The following is a 24,587-nucleotide window of genomic DNA, read 5'->3' on the forward strand; positions in this document are numbered from 1 at the left end:
TTGCATTCACAGCCTCAGAGCATCCCCCTGGTAGGAACACCTTTTTCTTGGGTGCTGCATGGGTGTCCCCTTGGTACACTCACTGCAGTCTCCTCTTGCTTCAGGATGGTGCTGGCATCACTGATCTGTGAGTATGCTGTGATTTAGGGTGATTCCAAATGCCCATAGATGGAGTCAGGAAACTAAGATCAACAATTTTGCTGCTTTTGCAAGGAGAGAGTGAGGAGAAACACGGCTCACTGATGAAAGTAAGGCCAAGGCAGACAAAACAAAGCTGCAGCCTAAAAAATCCACAGAGTATAGTACAGGTGACATTGGCCAAGTGTTTCCAGCTCCAGGTAGACACCCCAACCACAGCCCAGGATTGTGAGAGGCATATCAGCAGGGACAGCCCTGCAGAGCAGCCAGCCACCTCAGGGCGTTTGGAAAGCTCCAGAGTCCCAGCTGAGCCTGCAGAGTGTTCCTGCCCACACCTGGCACTGGCAGTGGCAGCCCATGAACCCGGCTTGTGACCTGCTTGGGCTCAGAGCACACAGACCCACAGCAGCAGCTCAGGGGCAGAGAGCTGCTCTGCAGTGCCAGCGGGGCCCTCAGGCAGTGCCACTGCTGCCCTGGGGCTGGTGGCACTGCCTGGGGCTGGTGGCACTGCCTGGGGCTGGTGGCACCTCTCTGGGGCTGGTGGCACTCCCTGGGGCTGGTGGCATCTCCCTGGGGCTGGTGGCACTCCCTGGGGCTGGTGGCATCTCCCTGGGGCTGGTGGCACTCTCTGGGGCTAGTGGCATCTCCCTGGGGCTGGTGGCACTCTCTGGGGCTGGTGGCACTGCCTGGGGCTGGTGGCACTCTCTGGGGCTAGTGGCATCTCCCTGGGGCTGGTGGCACTCCCTGGGGCTGGTGGCACTCTCTGAGGCTGGTGGCACTGCCTGGGGCTGGTGGCCCTCCCTGGGGCTGGTGGCACTGCCTGGGGCTGGTGGCACTCCCTGCTGTGCCTCCCAGTTCCCTGCTTGTGGGATGTGCTGGTGGTTCCTCTCTTCATCCTGCAAAGCAAAGACCATTCCCCTTTCCCCTGCAGTGTTGGACCTGCCCAGAGCCCCGAGGGAATGAGGTGAAGGATGTTGGGTGGGCAGGGCAGGAGGATGGCTTTGTCACCTGAAGGGAGAAAGGGAAGGGAACTTGTTAAAGTGGATTTAAGGCTGAATTTTGCCACCAGACCTGCTTCAGAGGAGTCATAACCTGGTACCTTGTGTTCCTGTAAATTCTGTGAGTTTTGAAACTGATTAATTTGAAACTTCCCTATTAATACAGAAAATATTTCCCACGGTGCTAATGACAGCTGTAATATCACAGTTAAAATAAATAATTGGCACTTTTAAAAGCACTATTTTATTTCAACTGTGTTCTTATGATTCAGATATTTCTATGTCTGTTCTATGGAATAGACATATTTTCTTTTGACATCTTTACAAGTTGGGTTCAAAATGTATCATTACGAAATATGGTCAGTTGCATTAAAATTATAATTAAAAAATTACTTTTTACCCTGACATGAAAAATTTAAAGCTGATACCGTGGAACCAAGCACTTTAACCTGCTGGGTAAAAGGAAAGCAATGTTTTATTTTAAAAGTGAATTATTTTTCAAGAGTTTATTTTATAATGGTATCATGACATTTGTGGACCCTTAACCAGAAATATGAGTCCTCACAGTTAATTAGCTCTTAGAGGGAATTTTGCACACCCACATCATGAATTATAACTGCTTGTTTCTGGGTTCACAACGAGGACATCAGAGAGGAGGCAGCACCCCCAAAACCTGTGTGAAGGCCCCTGAGTGCCTTAGCAGCAGCGCTGGGGGTGGTGGGGACCCTCCCCACTCTGCTGTCCCTGAGGCCACCAGGGCTGGGACAGTGCCTGTCCTCACCCAGGATCCCTCTCTGGTTCCAGGGTAACCCTCTGCACAGCAGCACAGTCAGAGCTGCACCAGAGGTGCTAACTCAGGGCTTTTCCATGATCACCAGTCAATGAAAAAAATAAAAGAGATTCTGCTTTTAAAAGGTTGCACAAAAAGGTTAATTGTGAAGGGACTCTGTGTGGGAAACAAACATGAGCTTGAGGAGTCTTTCTCCTAGAAAGCCATGAGGTTATAGAAACTGGGAGAGGGTTGGGATGGATGCAACTGCAAAACCATGAGCAGGAACCCCATGTGGGTCAAATGGTCTCAAAGAGGAGAGACAGGCACAGCCCAGGGAGTGCAGGAAGCCAGAAGAGGGTGCTGCGATATCTAATTATGCAGAGAACTTATTTAAATTAGTTGAAATATTTCTCTGATGGGGCTGTGAAACCCTCCATCTGCCAGGCACACAGCCCACTGGCTCCTGATGGGGCCCCACTGTCAATGCAGTGACCTCTGGGGTGGGTGTGGGACACGGGGCTGCTGCAGCCTGTGTTGGAGCCTGCACCAAGGGCAAGGAGATGCAGGATGAATTTGGCACCCTGAGACTGAATTCTGAGTGGGGAACACATCTGTGGGCCTCATCTCGTCCCTGCTCCCCAGTGCCTGCTGCACTCCAGCTGCAGCCTTTCCTGCACTGGTGGTTCCAGCGTTTGGAGGTGAGGTGTGGGGCAGGCAGGGGCTGCTGCTCAGCTGCTGGATTTGCCTGCCATGGAGTGTTATCTCCAGGGAGACACTGCTCCCACCAGCAGTGCACTTGCAGGAATGCTGTGGTGCCCTGGCCACAGTCCAGGTAATGTCAGAGATGGCTGCTTTACATCTCATGACCCATTTTAACTCATCTGATTTAAACCTTTACCTGGCCAAGAGTGCCATAAAATATACTCATAAGGCTTGTATTGTTCATTGCTTTAGAAAGTGCCAAATACAGGAGTTGGGACAAGTCCCTTTGCAGAGAATTATATTTCCCTGCTGCCAGCCAGGAAGGTGCAAGAAAGGACAGAGCCCTGGTCCCAGTGATGACATGACACAAAAGCTAAAGTCAGGTGCATTTATAAATAGTTTCTGTAGGTGCAGGTTTAAGGTTTCTCTTCTCTAGGACACTGCAGAGAGGGTTGTTGTCCACTGAGCACCTTGCACTGTGTATCTGGACTCTACAGCCTATTAACAGGAAATCTGGCAACTGAAATAAGCATTGAATGAGTCCAATTGCCACTGCTGTTAGTAAGTACCTGTAAGCTGCTGAGAGCACAACCAGTGCTTCAAAAACGTGAGGAGAAGCAATGCTGTCCTGTCCTCAGGAGCTTTGCCACAGAGATAAAACAAGTCAGGCACAAGATGTAGCCTAATATTGTTTGCATGCCAGAAGCCTCTGTGCAGTAATTACAGGCATGCCTAGATGTCATAACTATTAAGAGCTGTCAGTGTTTCCATTACAATCCCCCTGTGCCTGGAGGAGCCCCAGATGCCCCAAGGCTTGTGCAGGTTGTGCCTCTCAGCTGCATCACTTTGGCCAGTCTGGGTCCCTGCTGGCCACCCACATGCTCCTGAGGCACCGAGGACAGGAGCCACTCCTCACCAGGGAGAGAAAGAAAGGGTGTTCCAAATTCTGCTTCAGTGCTGCACTCAGTTCTTGCAGAGCTTGGAACAAATCCTGGCAAGGAGACATTTCCAGAGGGCAAGAGTATGATGTTCAAGGTGTCAAATTAAATAAATCCCAGGTGCTCAGTCTGAGAACTCAAGCTGCTTCCATCACACAAGCCAAGTGGAACTCCACAGCAGTTTCCAAATGGAGCAGGTCACAAAGCATCAGTGGAAGTTGATGAGAAATATTTTTAAAGCTTATACTTTTTTCCCTACTTTTTTACTAAATTAGGGAGTTTATAATATTTAAGAACAAATGTAATCTTCTTATCACCATTTCTGAAAAAAGTTCTAGTGGTGCAAAATGTTATTGGAACATGGGACACTGTACAATGTTTTTATGCTAGTCATTATGCAAGCAGGAGATTTGGAGACACAGGGTGAAAATAGAGTGTTTTTTCTTGTAGGACATCATGTTTCTGTTCCCATTCTGTTATAGCTCACACAAATAAGTGTGATTTAATGCGTACTACCTTATAAAGGTAGTCTTTTAAGCCATATGTTAAAATGGACTTATAAAAATTAGAATCTGATTCATTGTTCTTGTTCTGTTTGTTCCTCCTGTGAGCCTAAATACAGCTTTCTGTCCATGGTAATTTACACTGATAGCAAAGCCAGTCAGTAGAATGAAATGTTATTGCATGTAGAAAATATGTTAAATTCCACGAAGATCATAAACAGAAACTGCAGACCCTTTTTTCCTTTCTGGTCCATAGGGGAGACACCAGCCTGGCACAAACCTGGGGAGTCTCTTCAGCATTGCTCAGAGCATCACATCAAGTCCAGCACTCACATCCAACCCAGCAGAATTTGTTGTCATCTGAGGGGACCTGCTTTCATTACCTGGGTAAGTCCAAAATTAACAGGAAAATTAGGAGCTCTTAACCAAAAGGCATCAATCTGAAACTGCAAAAACACCAACTGGTTTAGAGAAAACCAAATATTAGAAATCCCTTTTGGATTGCCCAGGGAGACAGGTGTGGGGGGTCGCTTGTGTTTTGAAGTGCCATGTAATTTTACAGGGAGATTATTTATTTGTCAGCAGTCCACAGCTGCCTGAGCAGCCTGACTTGCATTTGTGAGCAGTTTGCTGCACCAGGATCTGAGCCCTGGCACTTGCTGGGGCCATTCCTGCTCCAAAGCTCAGGAGTGGGGGCACAGCCACCCTGCATGGTTCCCAGGCTGACACAGTGCCTGGGTCTGCTGGGTGATGTGAGGGCTAGCAGCACTTCTGCAGTGCCTGCTCTCTGCAGGCACCACGCAGGGAACTGAGAGGCAAAGCCATCCTGCAAGTGTCCATTTCAGCTCAACCTAATTGGCTGTGGCCTTTCAATCAGGCACTTCATGAAGACACTTAGGAGTGTGCCTGCTGCTCTTCTGCATGGGCAAACTGGAGATGATTTGAGGCACGAGGGAAGGAGGGATGGGCCACCCCACTGCCATCACCAGCCCTCATCAATCACCGTGTTCAGGAGCACGCAGAAGGGCTGAAGTGCAGCTAACAAGAGTTAGTCAGTTAAAAGCTGGAGCTGAGGGTATCACAAGTGTTAAAACACTCTATTTACTATATGTGAAGGTAAAGCAATCTATATCCCAATGGCTGGAGTCATTTGAGGCTCACGGTTTGCTGACAAATGTGGATGGACAGATATGTAAAGATGATGCGTCATGAGCTCTGCTGATGAGTTTACAGCAGAAGCCTCTGAATTCACATCAAATGTGTCAAAGGGTGACAGAGCTACATCACACAAACCCTGGCAGTTTAATTTGGTGTCAGCTATTAGTGTTGACTTTCAGCACTATTGCTGCTCAGTGTTTCTGCCAGCAAGGTGACACAGCCTCCAGATTGCTAAATTTCTTTGTTGTAAGAAATAGGGTTTGCTCACTGCACAGTAGTCCTCTAATAGAGGAAATCCAGAAGGTCAGAAAACTATTTTTCCAGGCTGCAGCGCTCCATTTTCTGACCTAGGCTTTTCATTACATTATTTTTGGTTAAGTATTCGATTGTGTCACTACACGAGGAAAATATCTGTCTCTTGGGTTTTTTAATTTTTCTCAGTTGTTTGGAAAGGTCTTATTCATGTTATGGGCTCTGGTCAGGGATGCTGGAATTTACCAGATGTACTGAAGGACTGGGGAAGTGTGGAAGGCTTTGAGTTTTCCAATCAAAACCTTTTTCAAGGAAAAATGTTGGTTTAATGTGTTTTGTTTATCAAACAATTCTTTGGAAGATTATTTGGGAGTCTGTCAGTAGACCCAAAATGAATTTCCTTTTTCTATCTCTTCTTAGTAATTATTGCTCACCTTGCAAAAATTGGGGGGAAAAAAGGAATAAAGTGGAGTAAAAGGGGGACAAGAGGGAAAACAAAAGCTATACTACTTGAGAACAGGAAAGAATTTATGGGAAATGCACCAAAACACAAAACATTTTATAATGTGTGATGTAGAACAGTTTCCTTTACCAACAGAATTGGGTGGGCAAAAAGCACAGTTGTGTCTTCTAGAAAGACTGTAAATGGTATCCAACATTATTTCTATAGAAGTGCCCAGTGTGGGCACAGGCACACCCAGGCTGCTCCAGAATGCCTGCTGGGCTCCCAGCAGGGATGGGCTTTGGTGCTCCCAAAGATGGAGATGAGAAAATACAGCTGCCATTGCAGGGAGAGTGTTTAATGCACACTCTCTATCATTCACCCGCACAAGTTTAAGCAGCACATAAGGCACTTTGACACAGCAATATATCATTCAAAAACAAAACCCGTGCACTCTGCACCAGGCAGGGGTGGATAGATAGCTCATCAGAGGGGGAGAGAGTCTTTCATCAGCTGCCTTTCACTGGGTGATGACAATAATCATTTCAACACAGAGTACACAACCTAGAGTGATGAAGGCAGCAGAACACATCTGGCCTGATCTCTTTAATACCGAATATTTTAAAAACCTGAGAACATTTGTCGGCGTGGCTCAACACAATGCCTGAGCCATAGGAGAAGGAGTTACATTTATTAAAAGAAGAGCCAAGAAAAAGGAAGACAAACTGTTTGTGACAGAAAAGCACAGTATGTGCTGCATCTAGTTCTGACCGTGCTGGTAACTTCACACTGGGGATGTTACAAGGTCAAAGAAATTTTACAGCTTCGAGCATCTGATCCAAAACTGACCAAAGTCAATTCACTGCAGTCCCATGTATGTCAGTAAGCTTTGGCTTGGGACTCTGTACTTACATCAGCTGTGTGCTGTTCTACACAGCAATATTCAGTCCTGAGATCGTGCTTGTCCTCAGGGTACAGCAAAATGCTGGATAAAAGTGGCCAGCATCACTCCCGTGGGTAGCCAGGTGGGAAATGGATGCAGAGCAGTGAACTTGATTAAGCAAGGCCACCCGACAGATTCAGGGCCAAGCCACTTCTGGAAACAGGAAAACTCTAAGCCCTTAGGTAGCATTCAAGTATGTTTGGGTTCTTTCCAGCTCCAAAGAAAGCTGCCAGGTCTGGGGGAGCTTTGCCAAGTGTTGTGTTATTTGCTGGCAGCTCACAAGCCCCATGCATGTGCAATCCCATGGGAGAACTTCACATGGATGCCTCCCAAACACAGCATTGAGGGGTATTTTTGGTCTAGAGCTCAAGGACTGTTTCCTGCTTGTCCACTCCCATTCATACAGCACACATGATAAGGAAATAAAGACATCATCCATCTTCTGTGCTAGCCTGTGAAGGACTAGGACGATGGGAGAAGAGTCTGTGTGATGGGACACAGGGCCATGTGCTCCCTCTGCCATTCAGGGCACTGATATTGAGGGAAAAAGAGACTGTCAAGGGCAGGAGATAATTTCTGAGCCTCTGAAAGAACCTGAGTGGGTGCCCACACACCTTGACATATTTTTTCTTTCATGTGAGGTACAAACAATGTCCAAAAAAAACACCTGTTTGCATTCAGGTCAAATGTAATGGGTACAATTCAGATTCTTGAGGGTCTTCCAGCAAGCAGGAGAACCTCAGCAAGTCTGGAGATAAAGCCCTAAAATAGAGCAAAATTATGTCGTTGAGTTTTTCCAAGATTTTTTACAGTATCCTCTATATACAACCAGCTCTCTGCTCAGCAGCAGGAATTTTTTATTTTCTGTATTTAACACAGAAACTTTATTAAAACCCTCTGCACAGTTAAAGATGGATTAAAAATGGATTAAAAATTAATTTTAAATTAATTTGTATATTAACTTGTTGGTCAGGGAAAAAAAAAAGAAAAAGAGTTGGAGAACGGTATAATAAACAAGATAATATAAAGAAACAAAGCTAATTGCCAGCCTGGGAGAGCCATGCAGCACATTCCTAGTAAGCTGTCTGTCTTAAACCCTCTGGATCAAAAAGTGATTAATCCTACAGACAAATCTAGCCTTGATGGTAGAGATACTCAAAATCCCCTAAACAGAGCGATGCAGTGTTATACTTACCATTCTGAAGGCCTCAATTAAAGGGTCTTTAACTTCAGCCTTTTCTGTTATGTTCCCTGATGTACCAGGAAGCCCCTTCCTCATGGCAACCTACTCTGAGCCTCAAAAAATGCCTGATGCCAAGGTTTTCTGGAAAATAGCTTTTTAAAAAAATAAAAGCTGCTTTCCTGTTCAAAAAAAAAAATACAGAGAGCTTTTTGGCTGTCTCTGCTGGGTTATTTTATTCAGCACATCTCCAATCTGGTTTATAACACGTTGTGTTAAGTGAGTCCTTAGGCTCATCACTGGTGCAATGCACTAAAAGGCTTTGGAAAAGACATCACTCTGAAAGTATGGGTGCTAGAAAGTGCTCTTGGCACTGTTTGGCGAAGGGAGGGGAGGTCTTTATCAAAGCCAGGCAGCAGTTAAACAGTCTGTAGCCCTGCCAGATGCCAGGCTGCTGCTCCAGCCCTGCCTGGCAGCGCCTGGGCACACTGCAGCCAGCTGTGGGCGAGGGGAGGGCACTGCTGTGGGGCAGCTGCCAAGGAAGGTGTTTGCTGGTGGCTCCAGGAGCCCTTGGATGCCTCTCAGTTACTCCCAGGGTTAAAGAAATGCTGAAAGCAAACTTGCTAATACAGCGAGTGAAGGCAGAAATTTGAGGGAAGCCTAAGAGAGCACCTTTATTGATTGAAAAATTAAGATGTGAATTACGTGGCTGTGCTGGGGCCTCTCAGAAACACAAGGCTCAAATGGCCAAGTTCAGGGGACTTGAGTGAACAGGCACAAAAATGTGGAGACTCAACCCCATGTATTGGAGGTTGAGTGAGAGGTAATCAGTGTGAAACAAAAGTATTGTCCAAATGTTTTGCTCCATTGAAACCAGAACTCTGGTTCTTACAAAGATCCTTGCTCTGTGCAGTGCAAGACCTGGACTTCCCTGCAGCCCTGAGCTATTTCATCCCAAACACTGCTCATCTACTGAACCAACCGGAAAAGACAGTGGTTCCCAGGGGAGGAGGGCAGGGAGTGAATACCTTCCTGACCCCTACAGTTGCTCATTTTATGCCGTGAAACATGAAATTTGATTACTCTTATCATTAGCTTAGCTCACATAGCTACAAATGTTATTAGTAGCCATAAAATTATTGAGGCCCTTTTAAAATCCATTTTTAAAGAGTGTGTGACATGTATTAGCAGATCTGAAACCCTGATTTCAAATACCCTCGCTGGAACATCAGAAACAAAATGTTGAGCTAAGCAACAGTGACAGGGCTTGAGATGTGCTAATGAAGAGTGGTGCCATTGCCTAAGAGAAACATTACACATTATTAACACATTAGCCCACTAAGGCACTGTGCCAGCTGTAATAAGCAACCAATTTGGCATGCTAACTTAGATGCACAGGACCATTCAGAAAATCTTCATTCTTTCTTCCCTCCCCAGTGACAAACACGTGGTGCAACCTGTTCCCATGTCACTAATGCCCTGAAAATCTCTGCTTAGCTGGGCCCTGATTCCTGTGCACGTTTGGTCACTACGCTATTAATACTTTGACACCAATCTTTCTGATGCGAGGTCCAGTTCACAAATTGGCTACATATATTATCTGTGCATGGGAGTGTGGGAGGGATAAATCATATTCATTATTCACATTCATGAAATTCCAAACACATGGGAAGTACTGATGGTGTCCTTGGGGAGCAAGAAACAGCTTGTCAGAGATATCCAAGTAAAAGGGGTGCAAAATCAATTATGAAAGGAGGTGTTTCCTGCTCTAACAAGCTAATTACTGTACATCAAGTCACAAAAGGAAAACTGATGCTTTTTATTTTTTTAATGGAGGTGCTGTCAGATTAAATCAGCTTGGAAGGACGACTGGGTTTAATGTAATCCCTCAGCTGATGCTCTCTTTAACACATTTACATATGCAAACATGTTAATATCCTGGCAGGATCCATGAAATAGGGCTGGCAGGGCAGAACCTAACAAAACAGTTACGTGACCCTGCTCCTGCAGCTTGTGTACGTCATTTACATACACTGGTACCTCACTCATGCTGAGTGATTGGCTTGGGAGCCAGCGCTGTGAAAGCAGGAGCATCTCAACAGGGAAATGACACATCCCTGCTGCTGGAAAGATCCATTTTAGGAGACAAACCGAACGTATAAATTGCTAATGAACTATCCCTTCCTGTCCAGCACAGCTAGCAGAGCTGCAGATGGTTGATTCCTCCTGGGATAATAGGTGAAGCTGGGGTATTCGTTAGATGGCTTCCAGGTTATCTGCCAGGAGCAAACAGCCATGCCACGCTTCCTTTTCCACAGCAGGAATCAGAGCAAGGGGTGTTTGCTGCCCAGCTCTCCCAGCCCCCTGGGCAGCCTGCACCCATCAGGATGCACTGGCTTTTCCCAGTGCTTGTCCAGGAGAATGCAATGCTTCTCTGCATCTCTGTATCCATTTCTCCATCTGTCTCTGCCTTTTCTTACAGACCCACAAGCCTGAAAAAGCTTGCAGTCAGCAAAAGCTCTCTGTGCACACAAACCTTCACGCTGGGCAGTGATGCTCACCTGTGTTAGGGGTCGAGGCACTAATGTTTCCATTCACTGCTCTCCAAAAGATTAATTGTTTTCATGCAACCATCTGCACTGGAGGCCAGGGGTTACACCCTGCCCACAAGGGCACCGTGTACGAGCAGATACCCAGAGAGCAGAGCACAGATGAGGGCTTGCACTGCTCAGCATCCAGCTGCTTCCCCAGCGTGATGCTCTCTGCAGCAGCAGGCCTGGGTGCCAGGCAGGGCTGGCACTGCCTGCAGTGCCCAAGAGCCCTCACCCCTGGCACCAGCCTGCTCCCTGCCCCTGCCAGCAGGCACTGGCCTCAGCGCAGTGCCAGGGCTGCATCAAGAAAAGGTCACATCTCTGCATGCACCTCCAGGACAGGGAACCAAACCCAGCCTGGGGGCTCAGTGTCTCCTCAGAGTGGGCTTGGCAGAAGCAGCTCCAGTGCTTTGGGCACCCCGGAGCTGGCAGCCAGGCTGGCAGATGAACAGGGAGGGCACAAGCTGTGCTCTGTCCAGCTGCAGCTCTGCCAGCCAGCCTCTGCAGGCTCTGGGGGGATCTGCTGTGGCAATCTGCTCCCACCTCCCAGCTGAGTGCAGCTGAAAGACGGATGATCTGTTATGTATTTTCTTACTTTTAACTATTCCCACATGATCGGAGTTTTTCTGGGGTGTAGATAATAGGTGCACTCTTGAAGTCTTTATCAGGGCCAGGTTGTCACTGGTCCCTCACACACCAGGTGTACTGGGGAAGATTAGAAGGAGCAATCAGATTTCCATTTGTGCAAAGCAAAGGCAGAAGAAATTTCTGCTGCTTTCCATTGTAATCAACAGGCAAAGCCTTCTTTTAGAAGAACAGGAGCATCTGCCACTGCACACCACACACCTGCAGAGCCAGCCTGGAGAGAATGGTGTGTTTTTCAGGAGGTGTTTCAGCTTGGACACTATCACACTGCTCCTTCAAAAGAGGAATGTAATCAAACTCCTTACTCAAGCAAAACTGCCAGCATAGCTCCACCTAAATGCAAAGGGAGAAGGCATTCAAAACCTGGTCCAAGAAGGGTAAAACAGCTGTTTGTTTGCCTATTGTCTTCTCTCCTACTGAGTAAGCATAGGCAATGCTAGGGAAACCATGTCATTCATAAAATGGATTGATATCCTTGGAGCTGTTCAGCTCCTTCTTGAGGAAAATGCACAACCTGTGTCTTACACTCAGATGGATTCACTCACTTGTGGAATTTATCCCTTGATACCATTTTCTGACACAGGCTTTCCTTCACACACACATCTGCAGACAGCAATTTCCTATTACAGATGCTGCCCATCACCTCCATGTTCCTTTCTTCCACCCACAAGGAATTCAGATGTAGGCAGTTCAGAGCAAACAGGGACAGCCAAGGCAAGGCCGGCCCCAACTTGCCTGTGATTTAGCACAGAGCCAGAAGCACCTCATGGGGAGGGCAGAGTCCAGCCAGCAGTCCTGGCCAGCACGCTGTGCCCAAGGGCAAAGGCAGGCTGTGCAACAGAGCCCTTTTCTCCAGGCTCCATCTTCCTGGTGCTCCCAGGCAGTGCTCTGCACAAACAGGAATGGTGATGCTGTTAATGATGGTGTTCCCCAGAGGGAGGTGGCATGGCTGAAATCTCAAAAAGCTCCCCCCAGAGCAGCCTGCATCCTTGCAGGCAGATGGGAGCTGATGCTGTCGGATGCCAGGGCAAGGGAGAAGTGGAGAATGAAAAATTGTGAGCTGCAGGGTGTGTCAAACCCTGCCTTGCCACACAAGGTCCCCTCGCTCTTCCATGGCTGGAGTAGATGACTTGGGCCTCTGGGAGCTCTCTAAAGAGCCTGCACTGGCCTCACTTTCTAAGATGCACTCTCCAGTGAAGTCTGTCCCCTTGATAAAGAAGAAAATGAAGAAGATAGAGACATCTGCTGGGAAGCTGTCAGGTTTATTAGATACATGCGGGTTTGGGGATGGAGCACCTAGAGGATCTCAAGGAATCTGAGCTCAAAGAAATAAAGGCAACTTCAAAAGGCACGACCAGACCAGCAGAATCACTTAACAACAGTATTTTTTTGCTGGAAATACAATTGAAAACACCTGAGAATCAAATCGGGATTCAGCCTATCCCCCTGCCTGGAATTGCAGCTGCTATTGATTCTGGGCACTAGATCTTAGGAAAGCTCCTCTGTAAACTCCTGACACTGGCCATTACAAGCGATCCCAGATGTGAAAGGATTTATGGGATCCCCACACCTTAAAATATGCACAGATTAAAGCCTGTGCTAGTTCTAAAGCTAGAGGGAGATAGAGCTGGCTCCCCCTCCTCTGCTCAGTGCTGGTGTCACAGAGGAGCCACTGGGGCTCACTCTGGGGACCACGGGGCCATGGCAGCTCATGGAGATGGGAAAGCATCTACAAACACTCCACAGTAATCCACGTGAGGTGACTTACTGTCTCTATCAGGAAATCTGGTACAAATCACACGTCAGTGATTTGCTGTTAATGATCCTTATCCAGGAGAGCCCTTTGCCACGACTGGAACTGCCTTGCCAGGGCACAGAGGAGGGACAGGCTGGAGGAGCTTTGTCACTGGCTGGAGGAGAGCAGGTTCTGACAGGTGCTGTAACCCACTCGAGTCCTACATGCTCCTCACCAGCCTTGCAACTTTTCCTTTTCATCTCACAAGTCTCATCCAGGGATCCCAAGGCAGAAACGGGCAGGCTGAAGGATGGAAACAGTACTTATAGACTGTGCAAAGAATAAAGCAACCTGGTCCACCTTCCACCCATTCCACTGCCCCTAATACCAGGGAAAAAAATTATATTGACTCAAGTCAGGAGGAGATCAGCCCCTTTGTGCTGCCAAAATGGATGAGGCTGTTCACAGTGGTAAATACCAGGTCAGCTGCATTCAGAGAAGGCAGTTTTTCTTCTGTGGCAAAAGACAGGAGTGTCTCCTCACTGTGTATACCTGTCAGTATCACTGCAAACAGCAGCCTCACCAGAAGGCAGGCTGGTGCTGTATAATTTTATTGTTATTTGTCTTTAAAAAAACAGTAGTCTTTAATGTAAAGAAATTAAAATCTACCTGATTGGAAAGCTGAGTGTGTGGCAGTTGGTGGGGTTTGATTTTGGGCAGTGAATAGAGCAAAGCAAGCTGCCAGCTTGTGTTCACACATGTCTCTGAATCGTCTGTGAGGTCTCAAAACTAATGATCAATATGTTGTCTGTTGTGGTAAACAGACATTTTTAAAAGATTCTTGCTTCATAGTCCACAGAAGAATTTGATTTCCATGCCTATTAAATAATGATAGATTTTATGACAGCAAATGTAAGATCTGTCATGACTGGGATCAACTTTTGCTGGTAATCAAATATCTGACCCTACAGCAAACTGGTGTTTCACATCCCCAGTGCAGCACCCACCCTGCTTTTACACCCGAATGGGCTGCACTTCCCTTCTCCAGACCTCACCAGTCTGCTGCCAGCTTGTCCTAGGCGAGGGAGAATGAGAGAGCACAAAAATGCACCAACACTCCCTGCATTTCTAAGTAGCTGAGGGACGAGGCTGTGAGGGAAGCCCCACAAATTTGCAGGATTATTGCAGGCGAGGTATCATCTCCTGTTCTTGCGTGTATTTTAATGTAGGGACTGATGTCCTGTTCCTGTGCATGCTCAAGTAATAACAGCCATGTTGTTCTCATGTTTTCTTGACACTTCTGGCACAGCCTCTGTCTTATGCCATGCTCTGTGCCTGGTCAGGGGCTGTCAGGAGGGGTGTGAGCTCACAGTGTGCAGGGGTACATCGTGTCTGCCCCAGGGAGCTGCCAAAGCACCAGGGCACTCTTCGTCAAAGCAGAACTTCACTTTTTGCCAGCTGGTGAGAGACTGAGCCAGCACAAGTAACAGATATCCTGAGCTTCTCACTAACAAATTAACAGAGCTCAGGAACAGAAAGGCACCTTCCCAAGACCTACGGCATCACGGGAGTGAGCTGCTGCCACACAAATGCCTTAAAAATGCCAGACCAAGCCCCAGATGAGCTGTTTGCAGCCCCACAAATCCCTGCACTGCTCTAGGTGACATTTTCTTTTGCTTCTACAGCCTCTAAGGTGAATAACTTGTAAGACTGTTACAGACAAGAGTTTCAAAGAGATGCTCAAGCCCTCAGAAAAACAACAAACATTAACAAACACTTGTGATGTGTTACCATGTTGAAAGAGAAAATTGCTACCCTTCAGCAGCAAAGAGTAAGTATATCAAACATTAAAATCTACCAAATATACCAAATGCTGATGTCATGAGGGGTATACAATCTGTCCTTGAAATGAAGGACATAGAGGGGTTCACTTGCTAGGTATAATCCCGCTGAAATTATAAATATTATGGGTTTTCATGAGACGCAGGAATTTGTTTTCACTGAAAGAGAATGAAAACTCGTTCTTCATTGTCTTGGTTCGAAGTCAGGAATCTCTCCATCTCTGAATACATGTGAAATCTGCTCCAGGCAGAGCAGCCCGGTGTCAGGTGATGTGGCCAGAGACCTCTGATTTGGGACACCGTGTCAGAATCATCCTAGGCAGAAGCCAGAGCTCGATCTCTGCCTCAGCCGAGCTTCTTAACACACCCAAAACAAGGAGGAAGGCTATCAGGGAGACTCTGCAAAAGGAGTCAAATGTGACAAGACCCCCTTTTGTACCCTCAGGGCTCCCCTGAGGGAGGAAGGAGCAGGGAATGAGATGCTCAGATTGCCCTAGCCACTTCTGGGGCAAACATTTACTTTAGATTAAGTGGCATGTAAAGAAGAGAGGAGCCCTCTCTGGCTGGCTGCTAGGCTTGATAGTTAAATATTTATAAAGTCCAAATTAGCATAGTGGAAACTCAATTCATCAATTTGTTCTGGTCTGTTTGTAAGAAGGAGAGGGGGCGTCCTGCAGGAGGTGCAGCCGTGGGTGGGCAGGGGCGTGTGCCGCCTCCAGCGCGGCTCCGCGGCCGGGCTCCCTGCCGGCCGTGACTTGTTGCCCTGCCTCACCCCTTTCACGGGGTCAGGGAAGCGGCCGGCTGCGGGCAGGGCTGCGGGGATCCCCCCTCACCCCCAAACCCACCTGCCCGGGAGGGGGGCAGCCCCAAAGCGCCGGGGAGCTGCGGGGAGCAGCCTGGTCAGGCAGCACCAGCCTGGGGCTACCGGGTGGGGGCTGGAGGAGGGAGGGGGCTGCCCTGGAAGGGTTAAGGCTTTTCAGGCCAAAATCCCCCAACAGAAGGCAGGGTCAGCCTCGGAGCTGAAATCTAAGTGCTAATGACTGATGCCCTTCACCCCTCCGCTGCCTCCAAAGGCGAGTGCCCTGGATGAGCCGGGGCCGGAGAGCATTTAACATTTGAACTTCTTCTCGTCTGCGAGGCAGCAGGCCGTTGTGCGCGGGGTCGCTGACCCCCAGCCCCGCTCCCCCCAGCCCCTCAGCTGCCTCCCAGCCCTAATTGAATGACAGATGGTCAGCGGCAGGGAGAGGGCAGGAGCGCCGGGGGCATGGGGCCCTGCTCCTGCCCACGCACCCCCCTCGCCGGCCGCCCCCGAGGCTGCCTGGCACCCCGACCCTCAGCCACACACCTGGGGGACGCGGGGCAGTGCCTGGGCTGGGCTCGGGGCCAGGGCAGCTCACGCCAGCCTGATTCCAGCAGCACCTCACCAGCCCTTCTCATGCCCCTGCCGCACGACAAAACATCACTAAATCAGTGGAGACCCGACCAGCACAGAGTGCCCAAGGCCTCCCGCTGCTGCTGGCAGTGCCAGAGCAGAGGAAGGAGCTGGGCTGGGCTGCCGGGGCTCCGTGGGGACGTGGGGCAGCCGCAGGAAGCCTGGCCAGGGCAGGCAGAGCAGTGAGCGGCCCCGGGGGCTGCCCTCGCTCCCCTCCGCGCCTCTCGCCGGGGGTTCTGGACACGTCCTGCCCTGGGAGGAGGATGCCACAGGTGACAGGAAGGGCCTCGCACCTCACAGCAGCGGCCAAGGGCTCTGTGGAAATGGTGCCTGGTGGGGCCAGCGTGCCCCTGCCCTGCCCGCAGCCGTGCCAGCTGCGCTGCGGGCAGGGCTGGGGAGCCCAGGCGGGCGCTCGGGGAGCAGAGGCTGTGCGAGCCCCCGCTGCAGCCCGCTGTCCCTTTAACGGAGAGCCGTGATTCCCACAATTACTGGGATTACAAGGAAAGGGTTATCGATTTGCAGCCTGCACTGTGTGATCAGCGCCCGGGCGACCCCCCCCCCCCACCCCACCCCCAGCCCACCTCTCCTACTGTAAGCACGAAACCATTTATAAATGTTTTATTTCGCTGATCGCCTCACCCTTGCTGCATAATAATAACCCCAGCAGCACGGCGATATATTCTCTCCACTCCCCCTCTCCCTGTGCCCGCAGCCTGCAAAAGGCACCAACGTGATATGCAGCAGCCCCTGATTTGTGTGTATGTTTTAATTACCGCCGGAGAAACCTGTACACAAGCATAAAAAAGGGTGAGGGAAAGGGAGAGCAGGCCCAGACGGCGGAGGCAATGGCAGCCTAATGCACCGCTGGCTGACAGCGACTTCCGCTCAGGCACCTTCTCCAGATCGAACCCTTCGATTGTAACTGAAACAATTTGCATACTGATTCCTCTCATAGCCTCCCGATCCATAACCAGCCAGGCAGCTATTCAAATGCAAGTAGCATCCCTAAATGCAAGGCTAGACTGACCAAAATGCGCTGTCCTACGAGCAGGAGGAGAAGAAAAACCCCTTGATTATTATTTCAATTTTTGTTCCTTTTAACCTTTAAAAGGTTTAGCTGGAAGCTGTTGGTTTATGGCTGGGGATGTAAGGGAAAGAATTGATCCTGAACTGGACTTAAAGATGGAGCAAAATGGGGCGCTGAAGAGATTTTTCGTTGTGGTTTTTTCTTTTTTCTTTTTCCTATTTTTATTTTTACCTGAGCCACAAACTGAGGCTCTTTGGAGGGAAAGAGGGTCTATCCTCTCTCCCATCCCCTTTCTCCACCAAAACCATCTCAGCTCCTGCAGACCCAGGGAATACACAAATTGCTGCCTGTGCCTCTGCCTCTGGTGCCTGTTGGGCTGATGAAGATCGTGTAATTCTGGCTGTAAATTCTTGCGTTTAAGTTGGTCCAATAAAAGATCTCTCCTACACCTTGTGAGGGTTTGGTGCTTTATTTTTTTAACGGGACTGGCGTGGCAACCGCGGCGGTTGCCTTTTTTTTTTCCCTTTTTTTTTTTTCCTTCTTCTTTTTCTTCCTCTCGTTCTCATTTGAAATTATGCAGATAGATTTTTTTTTTTTATTTCGAGTTTTTCTCCTCCTAGGGACAAATCTAGGAGGCGAGAGCCCGCAGCGGATGGCCGTCCCGGCGGCGTGCGGCGGACGGCGGGGTAAGCGTGCCCAGCGGGGCACGGCGCGGGCGGAGGGCCGGCGGGCGGGGCGGGGCGGGGCGGCCGCGGCCGCGCAGCGACGGCGGAGCGGGGCCGAGCGCGCCCGCGGCCTCCTCCGCGCCCGCGGAGCGGGCTGCGCGCCCGCGGGGGAGGCAGCCTCGTCCGACAGCGGCCGCGGGTCCCGCAATGGAACCGCGCGTAGGGACCGGGCGGCCCCGCGCCCGCTCCGCCGCCGCGCAGCCCCGCGCAGGCTGCGGCCGCTGCCCGAAAGCGGGAGCGGTCCCGCAGCGCTGGCGGCCTCCATGTTTGGGGCTGTTCCTTGCTAAATTCACCGTGAATGTGCCCGAAATCGATCACGATAATTTTCTGCTAATAAGGGCCCCGCTTTTATTTCAGCTGGGCTAAGCAGCGCTGCGACGGCCATTGCGGGTCGGGGGATCGATTGCGAGCAGGTTCCTCCGCAGGTTCGTGCGCTGCAGAGCCCAGTCGCCCGGATTCCCCAGCGTGTGCCTGCCGGGTCGCTGTGCGCGGGAATAAACGATAGAGATGCGTAGATATTTTATTATTTAGCGGCAGCCGAGGGAAAGTTTTTAGGATGCCGTGGAGCTGGCCGGCTCCTCGTCCCTCTAAAATTCCCATTTGCCTCGGGCTACGACCTGTTATTTGACCTTTAGACACACGGAAGATAGCTGAGTTTTTCTTTCGAAATAGAAATAAAGCGACGTGGTGGGATGACTTCGCCGAGGGGAGCCGGGCCCGGGCCGGGCCGGCCGGGGCTCGCCCTGCCCCGGTGGGTACACGAGCAGGGAGAGATTTCGGGCGGGGGCCGGGGCTGAGCCCACGGTAGCACGCGTTCATTTTGATTTCATTTGAAGACATTTGATGGTTGTAGATCTTTCTCTGGTTTGTTGCATCACCACAGCTCACTCCTTAAAACAGTAATTCAAGATGTAAGTAAAAGTGTTTTCATTTTTATTGATCCTGCTAACATCTTTCATTACCCAACACGTAACCACAACAAATGATTGCTCATTTGATACGCAGAATTTTATCGACGCTCTCCCAGGCCGGGGCGCGGATCCTAAATCCCGGCGGCGTTAGGCGCGGTGCTGCGCGGCCGCGTAGCGGCCAGGACGGGATGGCGAGCGCTGCCCGAGCCCCCGGCCCGGCCCGGCCGCGGCTCCTGCCCGGGCCCGGAGCGCTCCCCCCGCCGAGGAGAGGGCGGTAAGCCTCGGGGGGAGGCAGAGCAGCCCCAGCTTGCGCCGGGCCCCGCGGAGCGCCGGGGCTCGGGGCCGCCGCCGCCCTGCCCGCGTTCGTTCCCCGCGGGGAGCCCAACAAGTAGCGGCAGCAGAAGCGGCCCCCGCTCCAGGCGGCCCTGCGCTCTCCTCTTCTCCCTCGCGTTTCTTAGAAATACACGAATCAAATATTTTTTGAAAGGGGAATTTTGTTTAAAAAAAAATACAAATAGGAATCACCAAATCTTTGGGACTAATAGAGAACACCGAACGATTTGAAACGGCAGATCCTGTTTTATTTACATGACCCTGTTCAGCTAACGGCGTGAAAGGTTTTTCAGCCAGCAAACAAATGCTACTATTTTAACTCTCTTTGAGAATATTATTTTTGCTCTTAATACTAGAATAGAAGGCAGGTTTATGAGGGAGAGGCTCGAAGAATTGGTTTCGATGCAAGAGACCTACAGTGAAATTAAACTAGGTGGATTCTTTATTAAATGATTTTCGGTCTTCTGTGGTTTTATGAAAATAAAAGGGAGCACTTTGTCATTTTTAACAATGTAAGTAGCCAATAAATCTAATTTTCACATTGATTTCTGTAGGAATTAAGTGATATCTACACTATCTGCTGTGAATTGTTTTTGGAAACAAGTGCGACTTTCTCTTGGTGGAAGCTTTTTTAAAAATAATAATTACAAAAATATATATTTTTAAAGTATTTCTTAAACCATTAGGTTTTTAAAGTAGGGGGAAATTATCTATGAGATTGATCATGTATATCTAAGAAGACATCTAGACAAAGAGTTTTATAAAATGCGCTAGGACAGGCAAAGGAAGTGCATTGCATGGAAAAATGTCTAATACGAATAATTACAGAGGCGAAGATTTTACAGAACCTTCGGTCTGGCGTCCGCGGAAGGGGAGAAAAGGATAAAAATAAAACAGTGAGGGACTATATTCGCTCATACATGTAGCTAATAAAGATCTCAGCCGAGGAAGCCAGGGCGCTGCGAGCGGCGCTGCCAGATTAAAACGTGTCCCTGACTTAATTGCAACCTGGGCGCCACGTGCTGCCTGCGCGGCCAGGTGCCCTTCCCGGGGCCCTGGCAGAGCATCACCGGGGATCCAGCAGCGCCTTTCCCTAAATAATGACCCAGAAGAACAGTGTTCACCAAGGCGCTGCAGATCCCCATTGTGTGGGTTTGGACAGCCCGAGCCGCTGTGACCTCGAGGATTACTCCCGTTTCGGGGCACCAAGGCGCGCCCGTGGGGGCGAGGGGCGGCGGAGAGGGCAGGAGCCCCGCGGCCCTCTCGGCTCGGCCCGGTGAGGGAGGGGGCGGCAGGGCAGCACGGCCCGGTGAGGGAGGGGGCGGCGGGGCAGCACGGTCCGGTGAGGGAGGGGACAGCGGGGCAGCACGGCCCGGCGGGGGACGGGCCGGACCCGTCCGCGGCTCCTGGACAGCGCTCCAGGCTCGGCCCGGCCCCGCGTGTCCGGGAGCCTCGTGGGCGGCGGCTCCTGGGGAGGAGGAGCGCGGCTCCTTCGCTTTCTCCTCCCTCCCGTCGCCCCCAGCTCCGGCCGCCGAGGAGCGGGGCCGGCCGTGCCGGGGGAGCCGCGCAGGCCAGCGGCCGGGCACAGCTGGCGGCGGTGTCCGTGAGGAGCGAGTGCCTTGCGCCCCGGGAGTGTTTTCCTGCAGGTTTCCCTCTGCAGGATCTACAGCCCGGGGCTGCCGCCCGCCGTGCGTGGGTTGTGCAGGGACCGCGCATCCCCCCGGGGCCGCCCCGGCGAGGGGCAGCGCCCGGCCGGTCCCAGCCTGCCTCCGAGAAGGCGGCAGTGTGGAGTTCAAACGCATCAAACTATCAGAAGTCATTTATCCGGTTTCATAAATAATGTTCTTATTATCCGCAGCCCCCTTAATTCATGCTCCTGTCCTCTTGATTGCGGGGTTTCAGCAGATAAAAAGTTTATAAGTTGGTCGGGTTCTTGTTTTCCTTTTTCCATCATTAACATCATTAATATAAGCTATCAATAACCCTGTCGTTTGGAGCATAGCTTCACAGTATTGATTTGCGCAGCTATTCATCTCTGCCATAGAAGACACGGAATAATTTTCGCATTACAGTAGCTTGGATTTGCTTTTAATTCATATTTAAAGCTGCAACTGGCTCTGTGGAGCTCTCTGCGAAAGACTAGAGGCGCCTAATTAATAATAAGTTAGAAACGAAGGAAGGCACCAGCGGATAAATAATTAATACAGACATCTCTGTCTCTTTGAGTATTGCTACTTTAAAAATTTAGACTTACCAGGGCCATACTGTAAGTCTGCAAGTTATATTGAGGAGATGATTTAAGAAAGCTATTTTTTTTTCCTGAAATACAATGCTAAATTATTTACGGTGTTTTGCAATCTTCCCTAAGTTCCTTCATTAACAAGCGCTGCGGTTTGCTCCGGGGGGTGCGGGAGAGCGCGGCTGCAGAGGGACCGCGGCGGCTCGGCCGGGCAGCGCCCTGCAGCCCCCGGGGCTCGCTCGGTGCCCTCTCCTTCAGCCGCCCAGACCCCACCGGGGGCTCCAGAGGGGAGAAGGGAAGAGCCCAGCGCCCTGCGGCGGGTGGCAGGCTCGGAGCGGGTTCAGCAACCGCGCTGCCGAGCTTGGGTTCCACGAGGCTCCCCTCGGGCAGAAGTGCGGGCCCGGGGGGAGAGGGCTGCGGCAGGGGGAGAGGCAGGACCCCCCCGGGCGGGCACCCGCAGCGAGCCCCCGCCGCGCCGCAGCTTCCCCTGAAAGCCAGGCCCTCCCCCACCTGCCCCGGCCGGCGCAGCCCTCTGTTCTCGGTCTGCCCCCGACAGATGTATATGTTTTTGTCGCCAAGCAAGTTTCCAAGAAGCTCGACAGGGGAAAGTCTGGAAAAGTTAATCCCCCCCGGCAGCTGTTGGCTTTGGGAGCCTTCGAGCGTCACCTTTGACACGCTCCCCGTGCGAGGGGACCCGGTGCCGCAAGCTGTCACCGCACAGGAGGCGCGGGAGGGCGCGGGCGGCGGCAGCCCCCTCACACGCCGTTAAAAGAAAATCAAAGTGGAAAAGTATAATACAAATAAAAATAAATTAAAGGGAGTAAAAAAGAAAATAAAGAAAGAAAAATTAAATTAAAAAAAAAAAAAAAGAAAAGAAAAAGGGAAGAAAACCAATTCTGTGCGGTCGGCTGCAGCGGGCTGTGAGCGCTGCCCCGGGCCGGGCCGCCACGTCGGGCGGGCCCCGGTGCCCGCGCGGTGTTTGCTGGCGTCAGGCGGGAGATTACGGCCGTTTCATGGTGTCATTAGCTCGGATTTAAAAAGCACACACACGCCACGCAATTCAAACAAGCAAAGTTGCGTTTTAAGTCCGCTCCGAGTATCTGCTGATCAAATAAAGACTTAAGGGCGGTAACGATTATTCTGTTAAATATATGGTACTTGACTGCACAAGCAGTAATTGATTAGCGCACCGAAATGAGCTCTCTCCGGCGCTCGCCCTTCGCCAGTGGGGCGGGAGGCTCCGCGGGGGAACCGCGCCGGGGTGCGCGGCGAGGGGAGCCCGGGCACGGCAGCCCCGACGGCGGAGAAGGGAGGCTGCGGGAGGCGTGCCGGCCCCGTCTGCCCCGTCCCGGCCTTCTGCGAGCCCATCCCGGGGTCCCGGGGCACCCTGCGGCTGAGACGGGACCGGGGTGCTCGGGCCCGCGGTGCTGCTCTGTCCTCCGCGCCGGCGGCTCTTGCGCACCAGAGCCGCTCCGTCGCTGGGTCACCCCCAGAGTAACGCAAAAATATTTTAAAAATAAAAGATGCATGTAGGGCTGCGGGGAGCTGGGTGCGTTTATACGGCCACTCTTTTCTAAGGTTAGAGACTGAACCTCGACGGAGGCCGGCGTGTCACAGGACTCTCCAAATTGTTGGCGGTCGGGTTTATATTCATTTCTTGAAGAAAAATTGGATGTTGCAATTTCTTACAAACTCAAGGAAGTAACATATTCGCTATGACGTTTGCTTTGATAACTAATCGCTAAACACACGGAGATTAAATATTTTTAATTAAACTGTAATTTGTGTACAGATATTGATAATGAAGAAGCTGACAATGTTTCGATTAGATCTGTGACATCACCTTGCGTTGGCTTGGGAAACAATCACAGCTGTTCACTTCGGTCTCAAAACCTTCTCGATTATTTTATTTTCTTATTGTATTTTATTGTATTTTATTTTTGTATTCTATTGTATTTTATTTTATTTAATCCTAAACATTTTCTGAGGTAATTTATTAGGTTTCAGGTTTATTTTTTCTTCTCTGGCAGATACACATTTCCTTATCTATTCCTCGCTATCAGAAATGGAGATACTGTCAGCGTTAACGTTACAAAAATTTAGAGAGCTGTGGAAGCGTTTGGGACTGGGGGTGGCTGGGGTGGTAGGAACAGTGCGGGATCTGTACGTGGGAATTTTTTTAGCACAAAATAAAATACGGGGAACTCCTTGTGCCCACGGAAAATGAACAGTAGTGAGCAATTGATTTCTTTCGGAGACGGGGTTCAATAGCTCAGAATTCTTAAAAGCGTATCTGTGTATGCATATGTGTGTGTGTGTGTATATGTGTTGATTTCGGGAAATACATAAAACCGCTGTGGAAATTCTCAATTTATAGAGGCGGAAAAGCATACTCGCTTCCAGGGCCGTACACGCAACACACACACAGACGATAGTTGTGACTCTGAAAGTTTCCAGCCTGGTGATTTTTGAGCTCCCCGAGCGCAGGCACACGCACGGGGTCGGTCCCGGCGGCAGCCCCCACGCCGGGCTCCCCGGGCACGGTCCCAGGAGCGCGGCGGTGCCTGGGCGAGAGGCACCGGGGCTCCGCTCACCTCCGGGTCCCGCTGCGGGCGCGGTGCGGGAGGACGGCCCGCTTTTGGACGGCCCAGACGCTCCGGTGCGAGGCACGGCCCGCGCCCCGCGGCGGGGCCACCCCGGGTCCCGCGGGCGTTGGGACGGGCAGCGGGGAAGGAGCGGGGCCAGGCCCGATGGGGCTGCTCGCCGAGGCCCCGCCGCTGCCCCGGCCTCGGCCGCTGCTGCTGCGGTGCTTTGGGCTCAAAGCGCGGGGCGAGGGCTCTCGCTGCCTCGGTGAGGCGGAGAACAACGAGACCCCGCGGGACCCCTCGCACCGAGGGGAATCTCCGCAGGCCCTGTCCGTAAAGTTAGGGCAATAACTCCGAGAAACGTAACTCCGGGGGATGATTTCAGCTGGCTGCCAGGGGACTCTGCCCCAGGACCGGCTGTCCCTGCAGCCTGCGCTCCCCGGGCCGCTCAGCAGGGCAGGGGCCCTGGAGCTCTCGGCGGAGCGCAGGGAGGGTGG

General features: G+C 50.9%; 1 protein-coding gene across 4 annotated transcripts in view; it reads left to right on the forward strand.

Moving 5' to 3' along the window:
* Positions 1 to 5,328, forward strand: part of WDR72 (WD repeat domain 72) — a 337,194-nt gene extending 331,866 nt beyond the window's left edge. For 2 of the 4 annotated variants that reach the window (XM_064388823.1, XM_064388828.1), the window contains exons 25-26: positions 4,308 to 4,438; positions 4,929 to 5,326. The gene's annotated coding sequence lies outside the window, so the exon portion shown is untranslated. Of the gene's footprint in view, positions 1 to 4,307; positions 4,439 to 4,928 lie in introns of all 4 variants that reach the window. The other 2 variants (XM_064388824.1, XM_064388826.1) reach the window with 2 other exon arrangements.
* Positions 5,329 to 24,587: the final 19,259 nt, after the last annotated feature.

This window comes from Passer domesticus, chromosome 14, assembly GCF_036417665.1.
Source record: "Passer domesticus isolate bPasDom1 chromosome 14, bPasDom1.hap1, whole genome shotgun sequence".
Classification (NCBI taxonomy): Eukaryota; Metazoa; Chordata; class Aves; order Passeriformes; family Passeridae; genus Passer; species Passer domesticus.